General features: G+C 41.2%; 1 protein-coding gene across 3 annotated transcripts in view; it reads left to right on the top strand.

Annotated features, from left to right (window-relative positions):
* The window catches only part of LOC149456879 (1-phosphatidylinositol 4,5-bisphosphate phosphodiesterase eta-2-like), a 419,455-nt gene that overhangs the window by 352,605 nt on the left and 40,764 nt on the right, over nucleotides 1–26,086 (top strand). The window lies entirely within an intron of this gene.

The following is a 26,086-nucleotide window of genomic DNA, read 5'->3' as shown; positions in this document are numbered from 1 at the left end:
ACCTTTGTCATTGTCTGATCATATATTGTGTGTATGCCACGCATTCACGTAAACATGTCAGTGGTAACGCATGGCTGCACACTGTAACACATTACCGTGCACGCTCCACACTGACAAGGAAAGAAGCATCATGTGACACTTCTGTGACTGGCCTGTGCAATGAAAGTCTAACTGGATTATCCAGAAAACAAAACGCTACACAGTGCTATAAATCAGAGCAACCAAACAGAATTCACACATGACATCAGAGACAGATCTGTTCTGAGAATTCACACATGACATCAGAGACAGATATATTCTGAGAATTCACACATGACATCAGAGACAGATCTATTCTGATTGGTTGCAAAATATCCTTGCTTCTGATGTTAACCCTTGTGTGATCAAAGGTCATTGAAGCGTCCAGTGATACTAAACCCCAGACCCTGCATTCACTATATCTGGTCTTCCACAGTACACACAACATAGAAATGCAATTATTTTAGTAAATATAAACTGCTAAATACCTTTTCTCATCAGCAGAGCAGTCTTGTGATTTCTATCAGTATCCAGCAGAGCACTGGTTAAAGCTTGTAGGAAGAGTTTTCTTTCTGCTCTAGAAGGATGTGAAACCCTTGATCCTCTGTCTGGACAGCACTGATTGGCCCTGTGTTGATCACATGCACCCTCCCAAGAAACAAACAAAAAAAAAACCTCTTTAGCAATACACACCAAACTGAGCATGTGCATGTAACTATGGATTCAGTCTGTATATCGGAATACAATTATTTTACTAAATATAAACTGCTAAATACCTTTTCTCATCAGCAGTTAGAGCAATCTTGTGGCTTCTATCCAGGGGCAGACTGACAACTCATGGGGCCCCCTACTGACCCCGGACCCTCGGGCAGCGCCCGAGTTTCCAAATGGTCAGTCTGCCCCTGCTTCTATCAGTGTCCAGCTCAGCACTGGTTAAAGCTTGTAAGAGGTGTGTTCTTTCTGCTCTGAGGATACAGAACCCCTGACCTCAGTCTGGACAGTGCTGATTGGCCCTGTGCTCACATCACATGCACCCTCCTAAGAAAAAGGAAAAAAAAACCTCTCTAGCAATACACACCAAACTGATCATGTGCTTGTAACTACGGATTCAGTCTGTATCAGGCGGTCATTTCAACAAGAGGAGGGGCAGAGAAGACAGGGTCAAACAGCCTTTTTACACAATGCAAAGTATTAACCCCTTAGGTTCCACAGTGAGTATAACAAGCATGATTTACTGCATATACAGACTGATTTTACTGTTGTGGGTTTAGCAACACTTTAAAGCGTTACTAAACCCCAGACCCTGCATTCGTTATTATATCTGGTCTCCCACAGTACACAGAATATAGGAATGCAATTATTTTAGCAAATATAAACTGCTAAATACCTTTTCTCATCAGCAGAGCAGTCTTGAGACTTCTATCAGTGTCCAGCACAGCACTGGTTAAAGCTTGTGAGAGGTGTATTCTTTCTGCCCTATGAGGATGCAGGACCCCTGGCCTCTGTCTGGTCAGTGCTGATTGGCCCTGTACTGATCACATGCACTCGCCCAAGAAAAAAAAAAAACTCTCTAGCAATACACACTAAACTGAGCATGTGCAGAATGTCTCCACACAATATGTCTTATCAGGAGATGAGGGGAGGGGCACTGGAAGAAGGGGAGGATCAGAGAAGACAGGATCAAATTGCGTTTTTACACAATGCAGAGGATTAACCCCTAACGTTCCACAGTGAGTATAACAAGCATGCTTTACTGTATATAGAAACTGATTTTACTTTTGTGGGTTTAGTAACGCTTTAAATGCTTAGAACAGATTTTAGAAGCCTCAGTAAACGTGAAATACATTTCTAATTTGCCAGTTAGACAGCGTGGTCTGAGATGCACACAGGTGCGCGTTCCTAGTTCTCTGCTGCAATGTTAGGTAAAACTCTAATGGCACTGAGGACTGAGGGCCCTTTTACACCAAACTGCACATAAAAACTCAACGCAACGTCTCAAAAATACATGAGAACTGACATGCATTTACCATACATTTTCATTGTGTCGCGCTGTGTTCCACTTTTACGTGCGTTTTTATATATTCTGTTGTAAAGTGACAGGCCCCTGGAAGAATCAAAATACCAAAAGCACTTTACTTTTTAGGTCTACTTTGAGTTGCGTTGCATTTACATGCATTACTGTGTGTTGTGTTAAAATGCTGCCAGGCTACTGCAATGCACTGCCACACACATGTGCAACATGGGGGGTAAATGAGGCACGTGGAAAACCTTTGTTTTCTATGGTGTGCAAGGGCAGACTGACAACTCATGGGGCCCCCGGGCAGTAGGGGATCATGGGGCCCCTGTGTCCTTGCCCAAACTCCAAAAAGCCTATGAAAAAGGTACCAGGAGCATCTCATGGGGCCCCCTACTGACCCCGGGCTCCCGGGTTGAGTTGCCCGAGTTTCCAAATGGTCAGTCCGCCCCTGATGGTGTGTGTACTTGCAGTGCTGTGTATTGATTGTGTGGTCTGTGCACAAGGAGTGAATGATCCCGTAAAATAGAACTATTGCCTCCCATTAAAAGAGTATGTTCTGCAGGACCTATAAGTGCATCTGTACTTAGTGTTCTCATAGTTGTGCAAAGTCCCAAAAATACCTGTTGGTCCTGCCAGAAATCCAATCTGATCCTAGCTTCCTGTAGTTAACTGTCAGTGCTGCCTTTTGCTGTAGTAAAGTCCCAAGCAATGTTGTCAGCCCTGCCTGTGTTGTCTCCTCTGCTGGATTAGGGCTCATGTACACTGCAGCTGCTAAACTCACATTCAGGAGCTGTTCAGCATTTTTTGTTAGCAGCCTCTGAACTCTCCCTAATGTTTTCCTGTGTGTCCATGTACACATAGTCCTTTACAGGCAGTTGAGTTTACAGTCATTTTTTTTAATGCAGCAAACTTGCGTTCAGGAGTAGACTTTAACAATGTTTCAAATGCTTCTAAATGCATCTAAACGCGTTTATAAGCGTTTGCATTTATCCAGATGCTGTCCAGAGCCTTTTTTCCTCATTAAAAAGGCATGCAAAGCATTTTCCATGTATTCAAATGGACCTAGTACATCAGCACAGTCAGTTGCAGGTTTCGCGTGAAGGAAAAAATGGTAGAACGTGCTGCATTATGTTCATGATGGGATCCATAGTGAATACAACCAGAAAAGACAGGTCATCTCAACACATACTGCTCTCTCTGCTTCTGCTCTCTCTATTTCTCTCATAATGTCTGAAATAGTTATTTATTTACTATTTTTCCATGCATTCTGGGCATTTGGGAGGGTCTCCTGAGATTATCTTTTAAAACTGCATCTGAACGCAAACGCGCATAAAGGGGTTTAAAAGCAGTATGCAAACGCATCTAAACTGACTGTTTTTAACCTACATTTTCAAGCAATGAGTTTCCATCATTCAGAAGAGTTTTCCAAACGTCCCGTGTACATGAGCCCTTATATATCACCTTCTTTCCTGAATACAAGGGGGTTTGTAGTCCAGCAAGTGAAAAGTGGGCAGATATGGTACTTGGAATTTCAGTGCCGAGGAAGCCGTGTTCTTGGCATGCTACAAAAATGAAGGAACTTGCTGGATTTCTATAAGGTCCAATAGGTGCTCTTCTTGTTTTGTTTTGTTTTTTTTTTTCTTATATTATTTAAAGAAGCTGACATACCCATTACACATGTGAAGAGCTGAGTGGAACCTCACTGCAGTGCTTTATGAACAACTCAAGGGAGGCTCTTTCGGGGGACTTTTCATTCATTACAGCTGCATTGATTCATAAATAATATTAGTAGCTCAATCAAAGTTTTCACATGATGCCTGGATATGATCTGTAATCTGAAAAAAAAAAAAGCAACAGTACTAATAGTGATTGTAGTGCTGCTTCATCACAAACTCTTTCTAATGGTATCCTTCTAATTTGAGATGTCATTGTTGCCTGCTTGACTGGCTTTGATCATCAAAGGTGTTCTGAATCCAAGTACTCTACGAGTAACAGCAACAATGTTACAAAATTATGATGGTGATTTATTATTGCTGTTAACATGATGATTTATTATTGAGTTGTGCTACAGATTGTGTGCCATCCATATTCAGGGGTGCAGTCCAGCGACGGGCCTTTAGCCGGGGTTCACACTGACGCACTGGTTTCTGTGCGATTTCCACGCCACATCATAATCGCACCCCATCCATACGAACCACTGCAAGTGTGTATCTTCAGTTAACGACACCCCAAAACCAGTTCACAAAATGCAGTGTGATACAGGGGCTGCGATCCAATTTTGGTACGGACTAAAAACAGGGTCCTGCACATTTTTGGTGTGGATGTTGTGCGATTTGAGCCATACAAAATGTATGGCTCAAATTGCACTGCACAGAAATCGCATGTGATTTGCACAGGACTGCAGTGCCGCACCAAATCAGTTTGACCCGGGCTTATAGCTGCTGTGCTGGTATCTTGGGTTAGACCTGAATATTGCTGCCAGACATTTTGGCTTTCCTCTTGTCTTTAAAAAAAAAAAGCCTTTAAATATCACTTTAAACAACAAACATGTCCATACTTGCCTGCTTTCTGCAGTGGTTTTGCACAGAGTAGCCCTGATCCTTTTATTCTCTGGTCCCCCGCCGGCGCTCCGTGTCCCTCCCTCCTGCCTGGTGCCCCATACTAAGCAGCTTGCTATGGGGGCACTCATGCATGCTCATTCCTGAGCCCTGCTCTGTGTGTCCACACACAGAGAGCGGTTTCGGCCCTGCCCCCGCTCTCTCCTCATTGGCTCACTGGTATTGATTAATAGTAGAGGGCAGGAGCGGACTGACCATTTGGGAACTTGGGCACTGCCTGAGGGCCGGGGTCAGTAGGGGGCCCCATGAGATGCCCCTGGTACTTTTCATAGGTTTTTTTGGGTGTGGTTTGAGTGTGGGTGAGGACATAGGGGCCCCATGATCCCCTATTGCCTGGGGGGCCCCATGAGTTGTCAGTCCACCCCTAGTAGAGGGTGCCAATGGCAGCTGCTGCTGTATCAGCCAATAAGGAGGGAGAGACTCGGGAGAGCTGAAGCTCTCATGCACATTGCTGGATCGAGATAAGGCCCAGGTACGTTTTTGGGTGGCTGGGGCGGCTGCTACACACTGAAGGTGTTTTTTTTTTCTTACCTTCATGCATAGAATGCATTTACAACTACTTTAACCACTTGCCTATCGGGCACTTTCACCCCTTCCTGCCCAGGTGAATTTTAAGCTTTCAGTGCTGTCGCACTTTGAATGACAATTGCTCGGTCATGCAACACTGTATTCATTAAATTTTTATAATTTTTTTTTTTTAGACAGCTTTCTTTTGGTGGTATTTAATCACCTCTGGGTCTTTCATATTTTGCTAAACAAACCAAAAGATAAAATTTTGAAAAAAAGTTTTGTTTTTTTTAGTTTTTGTTATAAACTTTTGTAAATAAGTAATTTTTCTCCTTCACTGATGTACACTAATGAGGCTGCAGTGATGGGCACTGATGAGGAGGCACTGGTAGGTGGCACTGATAGGCATTGACAGACATCACTGATGGGCACTGAAAGGCAACACTCATATATGGCACTGATAGGCGGCCCTGACTGGCACCGATAGGCGGCCCTGACTGGAACTGTTAGGCGGCACTGATGGGCACTAATAGGTGGCACTGACTAGCAGCTCAGATGGGCACTGACTGGCACTGATAGGTGGCACTGATTGACACTGACAGGCGGCACTGATGGAGCTACACTGGTCATCATGTCCCCTCTGAGGAATGCCACTTACCGGCTCTCCTCTCCTCACGAGCTGTCAGCGTGAGGAGAGGAATGCCGATAACCGTCATTTCCTTGTTTACATGCGATCAGCTGTGATTGGACACAGCTGATCACATAACAGAGCTGATGTCATCGGCTCTTTCCACTGATCGGTGATCCACTGTGTCCCATGGACACAGCAGACTACCGATCGCCGCGCACCCCCAGGGACGCGCATGCGCAGTTAGTGGGATGACATCCTCCCAGAAAGAGAGAACCGCCGCCTGTCCATCTTTTCCATGTATGGTGGAAGGGAGGTGGTTAACGGTCCATGCACACTGGTTTAAAAAACTCTGCTTTTCAGGAGTGTTGCCTGTAGAAGCAGGTCAATGTTATCCTTTGTGTCCATGCACATTTGCACATTTGAAAGTTTTGAGGCATATTTTGAGCTCTGCGTTTTAGAGACAGAAAAAAACCTTTCTGGCTTCCATTTTTGAGAGCAGTTTTCTGGCAGAAAGAAAATGCTGAATGCTCCCAAATTCTGCTAGAAGCTCCTAAACATGCCTAAACTCCTGTACAAAAATGCTCTTATATGAGCATTTATTCTGCAAAGGGAACTGGCTTATAAATTTTTTGTTTTTTTAAGCCCAGTGTACATGGACCCTAATAGTATTTGTCAGCTACTTTCCTTTATATCATTGGTCTAAGGCATATGTATTCTAAGTAAGGCTGAGCTGTATGGCTTTCCAGTGCCCTAGTTACTGCACAGTGACAGGTTGGTCCTAATCCGTCTGTGAACCATGGCATACTTACAGTATTACAGAGTGAAGCCTCTACGTCTAGCTGCTAATAGAGCATATAATGGATTTGCTAGGAATAGCCTCTCAGTGGTCAAATACGAACATCGCTTCCTCATAAAACATTACATTGTTTTGGGGTTTTTCCGTTTGGGTACATTTTTCCACTTTGGACAGCCAGGCAAGACTGCTACTACTATTTTATTTATCTGAAAAGTATGCATTTTTAATATAGTATAGTATTTTTTTTAATATAGAGAAAGAGAATTGAAAACTGTAAAATGCCCACACCTGCTTTAGTCTTACTATTACAGTAAGCGCCAATTACATTTCTCATTGGTAAATGGCAGGTCTTATTTGTCATATTGATATGCTGGACTAGAAGAGGCTTGAAGAGCAAATTATCTTGTTTTTAGTGCTATTAAGATGGTAAGAATTTAGAATAGGATACTGTTGATGTTCATTAGGTAAATATCTGGTTTAAAGGTTGGTTATCTTTTAAAGGGTAAGTTCACCCTTTGTAACATGTTGCACCCATATTCAGGGTGTAACATGTTATAGATGCATCAGCACCCCCCCCCCCCAATCCCCGGTTTTGACAGCTGCACCTGTGCCTTCTGGGCGAACGAAAATGCCGGTGTGCATGTGACCTTAGGGGAGGATTATGCAATATAATACAGCTTGCCAGTCCATAGATCTGGTGACTGAATATATTTTCATTTTTCACGTGAAGACCATTTTTGACAAGAATTGTTCTTCTCGCTTACTGCTAACTGAACTGAAATCCCAAACAATGTTATCATTTTTCTAAGCCTTCTTCTGTAAATTACGCATTCTCTTGCCTCCTGATATTGGAGATGGAGAGGAAGACATGTTCCTAGTCCAAGTCAGGAAAGCAGCCCAGTGTGCCATCCATGTCTCCCTCAATAGATTTGTAACACTCTCTCCAGGTTAGTAAGCCTGTTTGTTGTTTTATTTTTTAGGCAGAGGCCGAGTAGCAGCCTGGGATGAGTCAGCCTGGGAGTGAGGTAGAGAGGTCACCTCAGGACAGGCTAGGAGGCTTTAACAGGTCAGGGCTTCTGGAGCCCTCCCACCTCTCCAGAAACCTGAGAGCTTTCTGGAGGAGGGGTGGAGGAGCAGAGGAAGCCCAGATCTGCGTATTCGAGGGACCCTGTCAATCCCCTGGCAGGAGGCTGGGCATGGTGTCCAGGGCAACCCTCAAAAGTGGCAGAGCCTGTGCAGGGTCAGGTGGAAGATGGAGTAAGAGGCTGGTGTGTGGAGCCTGTAAGGGACAAGGGAGACTGTCACTAGCACACCGATGATTACCAATATGGGTCCAAAAGTTTTAATGAACAATCACATTACAGCAAGGCAATGTTTCGGAGTCTCACAGGACCCCTTCATCAGGCATGATGAGCCCAACTAATTTCTCATCCAGGGCTGCTGTGCTAAATTGACAGTTTCTGGGCCCCCTTGCCCAGGAAATGCCTTTGATGCAGCTGGGTGAAGAGGAGGATTCATCTGGGGTCTGAGGAGGTACATCAGACAGCTGGAAGGCTCTTAAAAGGAGAGACTATTTTTGTCCACATCTGCACATAGTTGCTAAGGAGTTTGTCTTCAAGTTCGCAGTTCCTTGGGCATCCCATACACCCCCCCACCCCATCCAAGTTATTAACCCAGGGGTGGACTGATCATTTTTTGAAACTCGGGCACTGCCCGAGGGCCCAGGGTCAGTAGGGGGCCCCATGAGATACCCCTGGTACCTTTTTCATAGGCTTTTTTGAGTTTGGGCAAGGACACAGGGGCCCCATGATCCCCTATTGCCTGGGGGCCCCATGAGTTGTCAGTCCGCCCCTGTATTAACCCCTTAATAAAACCAGAAAACCAAGCTCAAAGACTGTTTACTGACTCTGAATGCCACGTGTGGAAGAGAATGTGTGTTGCCTGGCTGTGCAAAACTGTAGGGGGACCCAAAACTCAGTGACTCCCAAGGGAGTAGTGCTACAGATTCAATGGAGTTAGTACATATAGCTACCCAGGGGCAGGAAGGGTGTTAATTGTAGGTTGCTCCTTTAAGGAAAAAGTGTTGAAGGTCTTCTGTGTCTTGCTGGTTGTTGATCTGATATTAAAAGTGATGCACCAATAGCAAGGCTTAGGCCATAGGAGAGTGAATGGTAACAGTGACAACAGAAGCTGGTTGCTGTTTCCTTATCAGAGCTCTCTGCTTTTCTGGGGGTCTTCCTAACACATGTGCAGGCACCTGGCACTGGAGATTAATTTATTGGTACGCAGGTTTGTCTTATATTATGTAGCCACACTAACTTCTGTCACTGCCAACACTGTGGAACAATACATCCTTAAATTTAACAGCAGGTGTACGTATGTATTTCAGCTTATTGTCTGAGCAGCTAAGCATTCCCTGCTTTCCCTTCAGCAATGACTCGGAAGTTCAGCTCCCCCTTAACTCCCACACCCTCCATCAGTGACTTCCAGATCCCCTCCAACAATAAATTAGCAGCTCCGCTCCTACTACACCCCCTCCTTGCATTCACTCAGCAACTCTGCTCCCACCCTTCCCTCTCCCAGAAGTGACATAACAGCTCAGCTCCCCCCCTCCCCAGCAGTAACGCAGCTCCCCCTCCACCCTTTCCCAGCAGTGACACAGCAGCTCAGCCCTCCTTGCCTCCTCTCTCAACAGTGGGGAATTTAGAAGCAGAAATAAAAGGCAAACGCCTGCAAAAGTGGCGTTTTGTGACTTCCTGTGTGCTTGAGGCACTGTGCTGGGGAGGCAGAACAGTGTTTAAATGGTTTGCACTTACATCTAGCAGCACTAGGGTCATCTTTTTGAATCCCAACCACTGCAGCACTACCTGCCTGGTGTTTGCATGTTCTCCCTGTGCCTGTGTGGGTTTCCTCTGGGTACTCCAGTTTCTTCCCACACTTCAAAGACATGCTGGTAGGTTAGCTGGCTCCTGTCTGAATTGGCCCTAGTATGTGTATGTATGAATGTGGGACCTTAGCTTGTAAGCTCCTTGAGGGTTAGGGATGGATGTGAATGTACAATATATGTAAAGCACTGCGTAAATTGATGATGCTATATAGCAGTGGTTCTCAACCTGTGGGTCGCGACCCCTTTGGGGGTCGAACGACCTTTTCACAGGGGTCACCTAAGACCATCGGAAAACACATATTTCCGATGTGTAAAGAGCAGCTACAGTGTAGAAAGCAGCTGCTGTGTTGAAAGCAGCTACTGTGTTGAAAGAAGCAGTATTGGAGGTAAAAACGACACTTCATGAATTATAATTACTGGGTAAATAATTTTATGGTTGGGGGTCACCACAACATAAAGAACTGTGTTAAAGGGTCGCGGCATTAGGAAGGTTGATAACCACTGCTATATAGGTACCTGACGTCGTCGTCATTGTAGTAGTAGCAGTAGTATTAGTAATAATAATTTTTTATTATTATTATCTCTGGACTGCAGGATATGGAATAAATCTTCCCACCTGCCATGACCATTATGAGGTTACGTATTCCCCATTTTACTATAATCATTTTATTTTGTATTACTGTGAGTTGAGGAGCATTCCAATGTATTCAGTTTTGTTTTTTGTGTTCCTTATTTTATTCCCATTCTCTGTCTCACTGGATCAAAAAACAGTAGTGTACACTAATCTAAAGCAACCAAAACAAAATCTATTTTCATGAGTCTAAGGTGCTGAATTCCATGTTCAGATTGGTTGTTTTTGGTTCTTTTGTACCTTTTCTGTGTGCATTGTCCATGTTGTCTTATAGCCGAGCACTTGTGCGATTTGTCCTTTTGTTTTACAACGCAGTTACACCCTTTAAAACAGTGTTTTGACTGAGGCCATCCACAGAGAGGTTTATCTAAGGGCAAAATGAAATAAGAATAGGGCCGCCATTTAATAGGCTTATTCTGTAAGCACTTATGCTCAATGTTTTTCAGGAATAGTAGCAAGAGGGATTTTCCCACATTAACCTCTTTTTAAGTATGGTCAGCACTGCCACTTATCAAATCCCCTAGCTTCTGAAAGAAGGCAATGGACTTAAGTGATGTCCCTCGCATAGTTCAAGGCTTCATTCATTATACTCATTACTTAGTCATCTACAGGCACGTTAGGAATATAATGTACTGCGCTACAATGAAATCTTCTGAACTATCTAGGGAACGCAAAATGGTTTTCATTTACTTTCTTTATGGAATAGGTTCAGGATTAATAAAATAACCTTTTCAATATATTCATTCCTTTTAAGCCATGTAATGTGGAATATAGTATATCAATATTACATATGTAACGCTTTCAGCTAGCAGGTAGACGTGTTTTCATCTAAGGGCTCATGTACACGAGGCGTTTGGAAAATTCTTCTGAAGGATGGAAACTGACTGCTGGAAAACGTAGGTTAAAAAACGTCAGTTTAGCTGCATTTGCATACCGCATTTATGTGCGTTTATGTGCATTTAGAAACGTTTTCAAAAGATAACCTCAGGAGACCTTCTCAAATGCCCAGAATGCACTGAAAAATAGTAAATAACTATTTCAGACATTTTGAGAGAAATAGAGAGAACAGAAGCAGAGAGAGCAGTATGTGTTGAGATTACCTATCTTTTCTGGTTGTATTCACTATGGATCCCATCATGAGCATAATGCAGCACGTTCTACCATTTTTTCCTTCACACGAAACCTGGAACTGACTGCGCTGGTGTACTGGGTCCATTTTAATGCATGTAAAATGCTTTGCATGCATTTCTGATGATTGAAAAAAGGCTCTGGACAGCATCTGGACATGGAACAGTTAAAAAAACGCTTCTAAACGTGGTTAACCGCATTTACAAGTGCTTGAAACGCCAGTAAAATCTACTCCTGAACACAAGTTTGGTGCGATAAAGAACTGTAAACTCAACTGCCTGTAAACGACTATGTGTCCATGGACACATAGGAAAACATTAGGGAGAGTTCAGGGGCTGCTGAAAAAAACGCTGAACAGCTCCTGAATGTCAGTTTAAGAGTTGCAGTGTACATGAACCCTAACTGGTTTGCTACTTTGATGCGAGTACAGCCCTAAATAGCAGGAACTCAGCTTACATACAGATGAATAACACAGAGGAAGAGCACCCCCTCCAGTAGAGACAGCACCATCTTCAGGCTGCAGAACCAATACAAAGCTAGCGTTGGACTTTCTTTTTCCAAATCCAAATGTGATTTGCAGTTACTGTAAAAGATGAAGCACCTAGAAGTTCCCTTAGTTAAATATCTTCAAAATAAGGATTTATACAAAAAATTAATTTAATTCCTGGATTGGATAGAAAAAATGGAAATTTTGGCTTTATGAATCTCAACCTTTAGTCCAGAATGAAGTGTACCTTTTTTAGTCCTTTTTAAAACATTTTTCATAACCACACTTGAAAACGATATATAGTAGTCTGGTGACTTTAGCGTATGGAAGGAACATACAGACAGACTCTCTTGAGAAAACGATTAATTAAGTTTCCATTTGGAATATCTTGAACATCCTGCATCTCTCTCCAGAGTATATTCCAAGCCAACCATAAATAGTTAAGTTCTTGTGGCAACTCGTTCATTCTTGTAGGCCTTACCTTTGGGAAACGGGCTACAGCGTAAAACTAATCTATTTTTCTTTCATTGCCTTTCGTAGGATGGTAATCCTCTGGCTAGATAGAGCGGAGACCAGGTCTAGGGATTATTACACGTGACAGATTTAGAAATCCACTTCAACGTGCTGCTGTATGTTGGTCTGTTTGGTTTTAGCAAGTGGGGGGTTTCAAGCAGTGTACTGAATGCAGCCACTTTCTGCTGAAGGGACCTGTGTGTTTGGTATAGTGAGAAAACTCCAAACAAGAATTTTGGTAGAATTAGAAGTTCATACTTTTATTGTTCTTGACTTCTCTGAAGATTGCAGCTGAAGCTTGGAATTTACAAAAAGACGCTGAACTTTTATCGGATAATGATACTTTGTTATTGCACGTTTGCCAACTGAATTTGTACTTTTAACATTTGCTGGACTTGAGTATCCATATATACCTATAAATGTATCCTGTTAGAATACGATATATTCCTATACATATATCCTGTTAGAATATGAAGTACACAGCTAGTCAGAAGTTCCTAAAGCCACCTGTGTCTTTACGTAGATTGGTTGCTTGGTGGAGTTTTCTTTGTGGTACTCAGGATATTTTTGCTGCCTACACCTATGGAGTCCTTTACAATTCTGCCTTTACAAGTTAACAGGAAGACTTTATCCTAGGTTCACTTAGGTATTTGCACCTTAAACAATGGAGAGCTCCAAACCACCTTTGCAGCAAAAGAAGTCGGGGATCTCTTGGCTGGCAGAGGAGTTTTTATGGATTGGGGGAAGCATCGTAGCATCACCTAACATGAAAATCGGTCAGATTGGTAAGAAAAAAAATATCTAATAAAAGCAGAACAAAATATTTTATTACATTTTATTGATCTTTTTAGTTAATAATGTTGGTATATGTATTTTTGTTGTGCTATAAAGAAATTGCTGGCTTTTTTATGACAAGAGAAGAATTAGTCTCATGATCGGTTTTTAGAGTTGGGCATATTGACGTTTGCAGCAGGTTAAATGAGAAGATGTTTAAATTAGAACAAAGATCGGACCGCGAGGAAATGATCCTGATCCATCCACTGCAATCCTTTTTTCTTCTTCTTCTGTTGTATTTTAATTCTTAAGTCGCTGACCAATTTCAAGGCTTTTCAATCCCACATCTGTTCTGAAAAGAAGTAAAAGGTTCATTCTTGAGTCATGGCGGAGATGAGTAGACTTCGCAAGGCGACTGTAGGTAGGAAAATGTGGGAATATGCATACTCCTTCATATTTTTGGGATTAGAACCTATGTCAGGTTAGTGTGCTTGATGTTGTGTGGTGTTTTTTTTTCTTTTTGTGTACATAAATATTTAAATGCATAAAGTATGTGTGTGTAAAAAGAAAAAAAAGTAGAGTAGTATTGAGTAGTATATGTGTATAATTTTTCCCCTGGGATGCATAAACCCTGACCTATGCAAATATGGGAATGCTTAAAACTGAACTCTGGGCAAATATAAAACGGGGATGCAGATTATTTTTAAGTTTTATGTTGTATATGTGTGTGCAAACAGTATAAATAGCTTAATATGCCAGGATATCTGCCTTTTTTATATAGAAAACAGAAGGTCCTCACCAATAGCAAAGCAAGCTTTGATACAGATAGGAGCAAGGAGATGGCCTCACTATTGGGTTTCTGCTCCTTCACTGCCCAATCAGGAGGCAGGGGGTGTGTTTTGCAAACCATTTTTGAACATGTTGTGTTGCTACAATAGCGAGAGCCAATGATCTGGCTGTGCAAGCTGGCCGGTAAAACAATTCCCGTTTTTTATATGAACTTCAATCATGTATATTGCTGTTACTGGAGGCCACTTTTAAAATGTGTTTGACCCGTTCATTGCTAAAATTACCTAATGCCTGTTTGCAGGGGGGTCCTATGATGTCCTGTGCTCTGTACCCATGTTCTTTCACACTTCCAATAAGTTAATTACAAGTGCATTTCAACAAGGCAGAACGTTTAAAGGAGACGATGCCCAGGTAGATAGCATTTACAGGACAGCAATTTTTTTTTTTTTTGGGTTATGAAAAATAACTGGAACATCTGAATGAATTCCAAGCAACTACAATGAGAACCTATGAGTTCCAGGGAAAGGAATTTTGTCCAAGGACACCAACGATCCAAGACAAGATTGCTAGCTCATATGGCATGGTGTAGGAACTAGATGTTTCTGTGTCCAATTGGCAAGATCTTCCTTCACATCTGTCCTGGAGAAACAACAGAATGTGTGAGGAATTCTCTCCAAAGTGAGGGTAAATGCTCTTTTTAGACAGATGTCACCAGGACAAGTGTCCCTATTTTAAAGTTTTACACTCCTGTTCTGGTGATGGCCATAACATTTTGGCTTTTGTGTCTTTGTTCCCATTGACAATCTTCTCAGTGTGGACATGCAATAATCCCATGAGAGCGTACCCTTTCCTGGTATATTAAGAATTGGGGAAAAAAGTTTTGATGGTATACATTTCTAATATATAATAATATGAAATAGACTAATCTAGTCACGGTTGCTCTACTTGGGAGATTTTTAATGACTTCATTATGTGAAATGATCACCTCGCTGACAACTGCCTCATTGAACCCATGGTATTCATGTACTGCAAATGAGCCATCTCGGGGTTTGATCTTGAGCTAAATAACATCTCAAATTTCACATGTCATTAAGTTCTTGGTAAATTTGTAGTGATGAAATTGTATCTTCCTGTGGTCATCACTAACTAGCCTAGGTATATTTGTAGAAGCATCTCTGCAAATAATATTAATATGTTGGAATTCTTGGATGTTGTACATGTTTAATATGTCTGTGCTTTTGTGGTTTTGTTTTTGATTTGAATCAAACAACGGAAGAATAACAAATCTGTTTCCCAGCATGCATTCATAGGGCTCTCTTCCGCACTCGTACAATGCGTTATAATCATTTAAAGTGACATTCTCATGCGTGGTTGTAGCAGCAGTGACAGTATTGCCTAAACCTCATAACCGAAACCTGCAATCCCAGAAAATAGCCTTAAAATTATCATGTGAGCAGATGAGACCAGATGATATTGGCATAATCCGCCTGGGCTTTTGCCTGTTGTTTTCAGCTCTTATTTGTCAATGCCATAGGGCAGGAAAATTGTTCCATGTCAATGCAAATATTTTTCTGGTTTTAGATTGACTTTGGAAGGACTTTTATTGGAAAATGCCCAATCTGGATAATCATTTTACTGGAGTTTTCTATGTATGTTTCCATCTTTTGTTGGAATACAAAGTACCGTAACCTTAGCTGTGCTGAAATATGGATGGACCACTTGCTGGCTGCAGGTAGAGCTGGTGGCAGTGTTACAGCTACAAGCTTCGCCTAGGGGGGTCTCCAATTTTATGTTATTCCTCTGTCTGTCACTCTAAACTACCATATTCTAACCACATATTTCATGCATTGTTAAAGTTCAGTGTCAAAGGGTATGATCATTTGTGATTCCCATAGCTTCCCCTACAGAGTTGACACAGTTACCATTTTCATGAAATATAATTTTAAACAAACTTTGCTTCTGGACAGGAATGCTTTATAATGTTGCTTGGGGAAGAATGCAAAAGGACTGTGGTGTGTATGTGTATTGCAACTGTTAGTGGCAGTGTGTGCATTTTTAAAAGAAATGTCAATGGTTTCTAAACAATTTTATTCATTTTATTTTTAAGGTCCTTTTTACACTTGCACTTGGGGGTGGTATTGAGCCACATTTTTTACTGCCCCCAACCGCTCCCTCTTAACCTGCAAAAGCAGCAAAAATTACACCCCTGCTGTATTCAGTACTCGGCGCCACCCGCTTAATGCAACCCATTTAACTTAATGGGATTGGGGGGTGGTAGGGATTAAAACAGGCATTTCTTCTAGGGTTAAGAAAGGCCTCATCTCCTCACTGCCTGCGGAGCATATTCTGAAAAGAGATACACTGAGGGCAACAAAAGTGTAAACAAGCCCTAAGGGTATGTATAGCTTGAACTTTATATAGTTTTAGATAAATAAGAGTTACCACCCCCATAGGTTATTTTTCTCTGTCTCACTGGGGAGTTTTCCCTTCACTTCCTGTCCTGGAGAAGCAATAGGAAATCCCCTTAAGTTGAGAAGAGTTCCCATCTTAATCAGTTGTCAATGGAACATTTATCCCCATTTATTGCACTGATGCTCTAAAATTTGGAATTTTTCCTCACAAGAACAAATAGAGGAGTTAATCTTCCAATGGGGACATGGCAAGAAAAAGGGTCTGATTCTTTCACACTTTAATCAAGATAAAAAAAAGGAATGCCTTAAAAATTACACTTTAAAACGTTTTTTTTTTTTTTTTAAGAACAAACATGTCTGTCTATACTTACCTGCTCTGTGTAGTGGTTTTGCACATAGCAGCCCCGATCCTCTTCTTTTCAGGTCTCTGGGGCTCCTGGCTCCTCCCCATTAAACAGTGCCCCCACGGAAAGTGGCTCATCCTGGGGGCACTGCTGAGTGCTCATCCCCAAGCTGCTGCTCTATGTGTCCATAAGACACATAGAGCCATGGCTCTGCTCGGCCCCCCGCTCTCTCCTCATTGGCTCACTTGCTGTGATTGACAGCAGCGGGAGCCAATAGAGGAAAAGTCCCCAGACAGCAGTGGCTTTTAAGAACGTCGCTGGACCAGAGGGGGCTCAGGTAAGGACACAAGTTATTTTACCTTCATGCATAGAATACATGAAGGTAAAAAACCTTGAACCTTTAGAACCAATTTAAATATACTTTAATCTTTGTTTAGATTTATATAATTTTGTGCTTATATTTTTATATCTTTTAGTTTGCCATTTTTTTGTTATTTTACAAGCAAACCTTTATTACTGGGCAAATCGTGACACTGAGGTGCTGCCATTTTTTGTGATATTTTTTTTTTTTTTTCTCCTCTCTCAGCATGTTTGTGTATGGGCCTGGAGCCCCTCTCTCCTGTTTAGTTGAACGGGTATTATATTTATTATATGTCACAAAATTCATGTTTTCAAAGGATTGCCTCTCTACCTGTCTGATCATCTTTTTCACATTTTGAAATGAGCTGGCCTTCTCATCAGGACTACCCCAACTGGTCTGTATGCCTGTCCAGGCATAGACCTGAGCAGCACAACTTTTATTGACTACTACATCCATGTTTGCGCTGTGTACTGTCTTTGTGAACATTCATTCTTGGCTGACTGGATATTTTTCCATAGTTTTGTGATTATTATTATTATTATACAGGATTTATATAGCGCCGACAGTTTGCTCAGCGCTTTACATTATGGTGGGAGACTATGCATGAGACAGTACAGTAACAATACAATTCAATACAAGAGGGATTCGAGGGCCCTGCTCCTTGGAGCTTACAATCTAGGAGGGATAATCGATGTCTTTGTCCTGGCTACAATATTACAAAGATTGTAAAACAAAGTTGATCCTGAGGAAAGTTGTCTTGGGCGAAATGCGTCAATCTGTCCTTTGTTTTCATTCTCATCTACCTATTTGTACTTCTGTATTGTACCTGTAGCTGGCATTGAATGTTTTTATATCATGACCTACCTTTTTAATCTGTAAAATAAAAATAGGTTTTCATTTTGTTTTTAATCCTTTTGTTTTTTTTGTTTTTTTGTGTGTGTATTTGGGCACTTTAAAATCCCTTTTTCTGACAGTCTCCTGTCTGTGGAGACATGGGTGTACTTCCTCTCCTAAATTATCTCTAAATTGGGGTTTCTAAAATGTAGAGGGAAGCAGTAGTGTGTGTTTTTTTTTTTTAATAGTCTATTGCTAACTGCAACTTTGTACAGAGCCATACAAGGAGGGGGGAGGGGATGGGTGACGTAATTTAAATTTTTACATGAAAATATCTCTGGCATTTTTCAGCAAAAAGGTTTGTTAGGGTTAGCCTGATAAAACAGGTAAAAAGGAACCTACAGCTTCATTGGTTACCTGGAAATCCTAACTATAAATCATATTTGTAATCAATAGCCTGTATTTACCTTACTATATAAAAACTGTGGGTGTGAATTTTTGATAATTAGTTATAGTTTGACTTCCATTGTAATAATCAAAATGCAAACATTTCTAATAGGTCATATTGGTAACTGAAAAAAGTTTAAAGAAAGGCTGTTCTAGCTTTTAACAAAGAGGGGTACTTCTGTGGGTGCTAATAATCATGTACATGGCATAATATATGTGTTGCTGTGTGCAGCATTGAGGAAAAGGGCACGTCTGATTTTTGGTCTGTGTTGGAACATTGCCATTAACACAGTGCACATTAATACGTTGCAACAGAGTGGACATTTTTAAATGGACCCTTATTGTTCTGCAATCCATTACTATTTTTTTTTTCTTTTAAATTTCTCTCCATTTTTCTCTCCATTGTCCAAGACAGTTTTCTATTTTTTTCAGAATGACACAGAGTCATTAAAAAAAATAATCTTTACTGCCGCAGCAGCTAGACACTTTTTGCTATTATTAGCATTGCTGACCGTCCTGCTTTCTGTTTTGATCAGTTGAATGTGAAAATATGCAATAAGTATTTTTTGAAGTTTTGCGGTGGTACAAAAATATGAAAGCTCAAATCCTCAGTGTAAGGAATAATTGCATCTGTGTACTGATCCATCATATCAAGAATTGGAAAAACAAAACAACAGAGGAAAATTATATCCTGGTACCTTGGAGATTAAATCTAAAGAGCAGACGGAAATGAGAAATGTCTCCAAATATTTTGGAAGTGCCCAGGATGTGCTGAATTACATTTCAATTTGCACAGCCAAAAGCAGTCTGTCAGCAGAAAACTAGACGCAGATTGAGACTGATACAGAAATCTGTGCTAGGGTTGGCAGACAGCATTGGTGCTGGGTAGAAATTAGTATGTAAGCAGGTAAAAAGACCTACAACCCAGCAATCGGGGAGCCCACTAATTTACTAACCCTTCTAGTATATGAAAACCCAACCAATACAATCACATATACGTTTTGACATGTTCAAAAAAAAAATCTCAATAGTTTTTTTCAGTATTTTTAAACCTAGTGATCCTGAAATGAGGGTCTTGTTTAGATACTTGCTCTTTTGGGGTGACCACTATGTTTGTTTTGTCAGCTTGTCACTCTGTCTTCAGGCGGAGACTACAATTTTCTGTTTCAATGCATGTTAGGCTGGCATAAGCCAAAGTTATCAACCTCCGGAAACCCATGTAGATATCGCTAGAGTGTATGTAGACAGAAGGTGACTGCAAAGAGCTGCAGGACATCAGCAGCCTTGAGATGATGATGATAGATTTAAGTAGTGCCAGCAGTTTGTGCAGCGCTTTAAAATATGAGGGCAGACAGTACAATTTAATACAGAAGGAATCGGAGGGCCCTGCGCATTAGAGCTTACAATCTAAAATGTAGGGTCAAGTGATACAAAAGGTAATAACTGTGGGGAATGAGCTGATGGAGAAAATAAAAGTACAGTTGTTAGGTGGGGGAAGGGTAGACCTCTCTGAAAAGAAGGAATTTCAGGGATTGCCTAAAAGTGGACAGATTGGAGTAGGGAGTTCCAAAGGATGGAAGAGGCTCAGAAGAAGTCGAGCATGGGAGGAGCTGAAAAAAGGAGATAGAGAACAGGAGGTCTTAGGAGGAACAAAGAGAACAATTAGGTTGGTATTTTGAGACTAGGTTAGTGATGTAGCTGGGGGCCAAGCTGTGGATGGCTTTGTAAGTTATTGTTAGTATTTTACATTTTATTTGTTGGGCAAAGAGGAGTAGCAGACACTGAACGATTGCTTAGGTAGAGGAGTCTAGCAGCAGCACTCATGATGAACTGAAGAGGGGATATCCTATGTAAGGGTAAGCCAAAGAGGAGGGAGTTGCAGTAGTCGAGGCGAGAGATGACCAGGGAGTGGACTAGGAGCTTTTTGGTGTCATTGGTTAGGAAGGGGTGTATTTTGGAGATGTTGCGTAGGTTAAGATAGCAAGGTTTGGACAGAGATTGAATGTGGGGCTGAAAGGAGAGTCCAGGATAATACCTAGAACCTTGGCATGCGGGGACGGGCTGACCGTTGTGCCATCGATCTTGACAAAGAAATCAGGGGAAGGGGCACGTGGGGGAGGAAACATTATGAACTTGGTTTTGTATAGATTGAGTTCTTTGGGTTGCTGACATATTCAAGTACCGGGCTTCAAGGTATCTGGCACCAGCCGCTTTCATGGCTGGGCAAATGCACGGGAGTTCAGTCGGCTTTGGCATTGCCAAATCTCTACAGTGAGCTGCACATTTACCCATTAAACTTCTGCTTTTGTCGCGAGTGTAACCTTAGCCTAACGTGTATTCACTGGCATGAAAGGGCCTTTAATGTGAACTAAGGCTATTTTGCCCTGAATAAAGGCCTGTTCACACCAGAACATGGTGCAGGAAACCCATGTTCTAAGCGTGTTTCCTGCATCACATTCCAGTTAACCCCCCCAAACACAGTGCAATTTTCCTGGACTGGGTTGCATGGTACAGAAGTGCATGCATTACGTTTGGTGCGATGCAGTGTGATTAGAGCCCATTAAAAATGAACGTGCTCAAATCACACTGCACTGAACCGCATATGAAGTGCACACGAACATGCAGCGCGTTCCTTTGCGATATCTAATATGAACCAGCTCTAAATGACAGGTTCACTTTAGGTCAATTTAGCAAAGTAACGTTCTATAGGTCTGCTGTGTTTTCTCCTTTTTTTTATTACAATTGTTCTAAGATATTGCGCTACCTAAAACAAACTCCCCTCTGCCATTTCATGGGGCATGTCCTCTAGATTCCTTTGAAGTTTTTTAGCTTTTTTTTTTTTTTTTTTTTTTAATTCATTCTGAAGGGAATTGACACTTCTAGCATTTGCTATTACCTGAGCATCACTTTCAAAATGCATCATCTCAAATCCAAATCGATAAATCCTTTATTTTGTGAAACTACATCATTCCCCAAGAACCTGGTGCCCATTTGTGCTACTGCTTTATACACGCCAGTTCAAGCACCACTTCTCTTCTAGTGCTCTTGAGAAGGTTTTATTTTTCAACTATTTTTATTCCAGGTCAGAGATTTGTGACACTGACATCCAACCAGGTTTTGTAACTTGAAGATTGTTGAAAGATGCCGTACTATTGTGTCCTTATGTGGTATAGGAAGAGGTGCGATATACAAGGATGGCACGAATTGTAATACTTCATAGCAGCCAGTCAGACTTCCATTTAACTAAAGTCACATCCATGAAAAGTGAATTTCTATTGCTCAAGTTAGTTTTTACTTTAAAGGGCTACTACTCCAAAAAATTTAAAATGTATAAGCCTTATATTAGTATACTTTATACTCAAGTCCAAAATGAAAATAAAAAAATCAAATTCCCCATTTGTCTTGGGGATTGCATAACAGACTCTATCACATACTGATTCCCCACTGCAGTCAACTTCCGGAGCTCTCCTCCTCTGGCCAAAGCTCCAGTCTGGGGGCCAAGGCTTGGCATCCTTGCATACAATACAGGGACATTACCCTTTATTGTACATTTTAAGAGACTGGAGCCAGAACAGCTGCAGGGTACCAGTCACAGTGCTGCAGGGAGCGTACAGGAGTGAGGAATAATGTAGGTGTTTTCTCCCGAACACCCTGGTCACATCGAGTGCGACTTGGCATGCAATTTGCATGCCAGGCAACTTGCAAAACCTTATGCCAAGTCGTACCCCATTGTCCGCTATTAGAGCAGCCATATCGGTGCGGTTCCAACTTGGTCGGAGCTGCACCGATTTCTAAAGTAGTGCATGCACTACTTTTGTTGCAATTTCCATAGACATCTGTGTCAGATGCCTTGCAAATCGCAACTGAAATCATCAGGGGCCACTGTTGCCATCATTTGAGTAACCTGTAATGAGATATGCCATGCAGCCATCGCTGAAGTGCGTGTAGACAGGATTTGACTGCAAAGGGGTTGCAGGAGATGAGCAACAGTGAGATGGAGATTAACAAGCATTAATGAAACATTGATTTAGCAAACTAAATGTCATTTCATTTTCAACAGTTGCGTGTTATTTCCATAATAAGATTATGATTCCAGGGCTAAATCTTAGTCATCACGGGACGGAGATTGAGTTCTTCAGTCACTTTTGCAGCAGTTGTTTTCCTATTCTGAGTCACAATTCTGCACAATGTCCTTTTTGTCTAGTTCAGTCAATTGACCATGTCGACCATGCTTGTGCTTATCAGACAATGTTTTCCTGGGAACTGTATATGGCGTCATAACCTTTTGATACTGTACCTCGCGAATCAGCAAATAAATTGGCAACTTCAGTCACAGAGGCACCAGATAAACGGGCACCAGCAATTTGCCCTTTTTGAAGCTCCGTAAGCTCTGACATGACTCCTTATTACTAGCTTCACACTCAGTGAATGCCGAAAGTGAGGCTTCCCACCTGTTAGCTAGGTGTCTCATCACACAGTGGAAACAAGAGAGTGTCACATCACTTCTGCTTTCAATGTGAAACAAGTAGTCACACCTGCAAATCATGTAGTGTTTCCATTTTTTTTGTCCAACCCCTGTATGTACAAGACTTTTATTAAAGCAACATCCAGAATATTTGGCATTCAACACTTTATAAAGCTTCCCCCATCCTTTGCTGTGGACCTTCCTCTGGCCGCTATGTCACTGCTATGTTCTGTAGTAGGGGCTGGAGGATGGAACTGCAGTGTGCAGAGAGGGACTTGGGCATCCAACGTTCCTGTAGTGTTGACTGCTAAAGATTTTGATGGAGGCTATAGAGTTTTTCAAAGATATGAGACACAGGTTTTTGGAGAGAGCGGTATTGTGTAACACCTCTTTTGCAGGGAACTATGTTTAAACCTTGACTCAAGGATTTTTGTAAAAATACCCATGCAGTTGCATCCTCCCTCAGGTCTAGGGGTAAGGCCTCATTCATACAGGATTACTGATCCCTACACACATGCAAAGGGATCGTCTTAACTTCTGCGGCAGGCACAGGTGTTCCATGCAGTCTGATGCAAGCAGTCTCCTAAAATAAATGAGAGGTGGCTGGCTGCATGGACCTGTGGTCTCCACCTGCATCCAGGAGTGTACATCCATGTGGGTCTGTTGCAAGGATCAGGATGTAGATGGGCTGCGTCAAAAGAGGCGTTTGTGGGACAAGTCACAGTGGGGTTTATTTACTAAAGTTGGAGAGTGCAACATCAGGCTTACTTCTGCATAGAAACCAATCAGCTTCCAGGTTTTATTGTCAAAGCTTAGTTGAACAAGCTGAGGGTAGAAGCTGATTGGTTTCTATGCAGACGTGAGCCTGATTTTCTGGCTAATTAAAGTAATTAAACCCTACAGCATGGTAGAAGCCTGTTGGAGTGAGTAAAAAGGTAATTATAATAGCTTATTCCTCCACCTCTAGACTTACTGAACACTAAAACTGAGCGCAGGGAGGCTTACTACAAGGGTATTAAAAAAAAATGGGGGGAGCAACAACCATGTGGTTTAAAGGGAAGTTAAAGCACCTCTTCCATGTGCCTAATTGCCCATCATTATGATGGGTGGCCATACTGGTCAATAGGAAGGGTGCCAACTGTTCAATGTCAAGAAAACCAAAGATGAATGTCCTGGAGCCTACAAGTCAACAAATGTAGCTCTCTTATTTCTATCTTGATGGTCCTTGAAGGCTTTCCAATCCCTTTTAACAAAGCACAAATTATCTCTACACTAAAAGCAACATCTTATCAGTGGGTGTGAAGTGTGGATTGATAGAAGACATTAGTAGCATTTCTGTACCCATGAGATACTGTTTTCCTAGAAATGTACGGCACTAAAGGGAAAGTCTGTGACTACAAATGGAAAATATGAGCACTCTGAGGAACTTTTCTTTCAAAATCACACTCGGCTAAATTAAATGAATTTGTAAACATGCGCCATTTATTTTTATGATGTATATTGGTATTGTTTTACAGGGACATACTGTTTTTGCTGTGCATATTGTTTTGGTGGAGGTAGGTAGCTCAAGTGGAAATAATCAGCTTTGCTCACTGAACTGCTTTCGTGAAATTGTTTTTTAAAAAAAAAAAATTGTTTTAAATGTACCATCAATCCTCGAAAAAATAGGCTCTGTATATTTTTTTTTACAATGCAGCACTCTGCAGTGCAAAGAGCATTTGCATCCATTTATTGAGTGCTATAGCCCAGTGTATGGTATAGGCTTTAAGTGAATGAGCCCAAAGAGGGATTTCCCCCACTTTGGAAAGATTTCATCTGTTAGGCCTCATGCACACAGAGTGTTTTTGCAGCCACTTTTAGGAAAAACGATTAACGCGCCAAAACGCTTGTTAAGGCTAGATGCATTTAGCATTTTAGCGTTCATTATTTCAATGACCAGAATAAATTGTCTTCTGTTATGCCAATGTGTGGTGCAGTGTACCAATGCAGGACACTGGCTGGAACTGGCACTATTAAAAATAATTGTTTTTTTATTTATGGTATTTTTTTAATGCCAACAATTTATATAATGCTTTTACATATTGTATATTCACATCAGTCCCTCCTATCAAGCAGCGTACAATCCAAGGTATTTTCTGAGACCCATTGGTTGGAGTTGTCTGCAGTTGTCAGATCAGCTAAGACATTCCATAATCAGTAGATTCTTCCAACAACCTTTTTCCTTCTCTTATCGTCTTTCCTGGCTATTTTAAGCAGATTTTGTTGGGAGATGAGCTGTTTTTTATACGAAAGCAAGAGTCAGCAACTAGGTCAGGTTGTAATCATGAGATTGAACAACTCTGATGTTGAATGGATTATTACTTCTCATGGAAATTTGAAAATTAACTATTCTTGTGGGTTTTCCTTTCGTTCTTTTTGTTTATTTACATGATCGAGTTTCTGAAGAGAGCAGTACTTAGAGATTTATTTAACAATTTTAGTGATGTTGCTGGAACAGTAGACTGATGAAATTGACTTCATACTAAAGCAATGCTGATAATTGGATTTACTAGAATAGAAGTTCTGAATGCTGTGGATTGAACAAGAACATATTCCAAAGTGTTTGATTTAGTTATTCATTTATTTAAACATGTGAACTGTTTTTCCCAAATAATTAAAAAAAGGAAAATCAACTCTTCCTTCAATCTTATTAAATTAAAATAAATACATGAAAAAAGTATAAAAAAAAAGTACTTTTAGTAAGCTGCATGCTGGCTCTGCAATGCCTGGATAATGGATTGGTAACCGCACTTTGCACAGATTTATTGAATAAACCCAATTGAGTCCAAAAACAATAACACTAAGGTTTGGGCTATTTTTTCTCATTATAAAAAAAGTATATAGCTTTCTTCATAAGCCATGTAAATCTTTTTTTTTTCTGTACATTTTGTAATTTAATTATTTTTTTAAAAACAATTTTTATAAATGTTATCTATATTCCGTAGGTTCACAACTTTTTTTAGACTCTGTGGCAAAGAGAAAACTTAATTTAGGTATATTTCACCCTGAGCATTAGCTATCCTCTGTGTGCATAAATATGTGTTCTCTTTTGATATCTAATTCTGGCAGAATACTCTCAGTAGCTCTCTCAACCGAACTAGTGACTATTACTGCATGCATCATGCAGAAAATCCAAAAGTACAGGGAGCTCTGAATCCCTGGATGAATTTTGTAATCACACAGGTTGTTCACCTCTCTGTGTGCCTAGCTTCCCGAAGAAGGCATTTAAATATGATCAGAGCAGGTTTTAACATTCATCTATTCACGTATTGGAATATCTCTTGAATAATGTGTCAAGTGACCAATAATGTATATGAACTACTTCAGTCTCCAAAAAATATGCAGGTTTCATTTGCATCATCTGCCTGTGTGCGTGTTTTTTTTTTTTT

The sequence above is a fragment of the Staurois parvus genome, unplaced genomic scaffold, assembly GCF_062004578.1.
Source record: "Staurois parvus isolate SC_StPar_1 unplaced genomic scaffold, SC_StPar_1.0 ptg000346l, whole genome shotgun sequence".
NCBI classification, from domain to species: Eukaryota; Metazoa; Chordata; class Amphibia; order Anura; family Ranidae; genus Staurois; species Staurois parvus.
The sequence above is the reverse complement of the archived record's forward strand: the minus strand, read 5'-3'. Positions and strand labels throughout refer to the sequence as shown.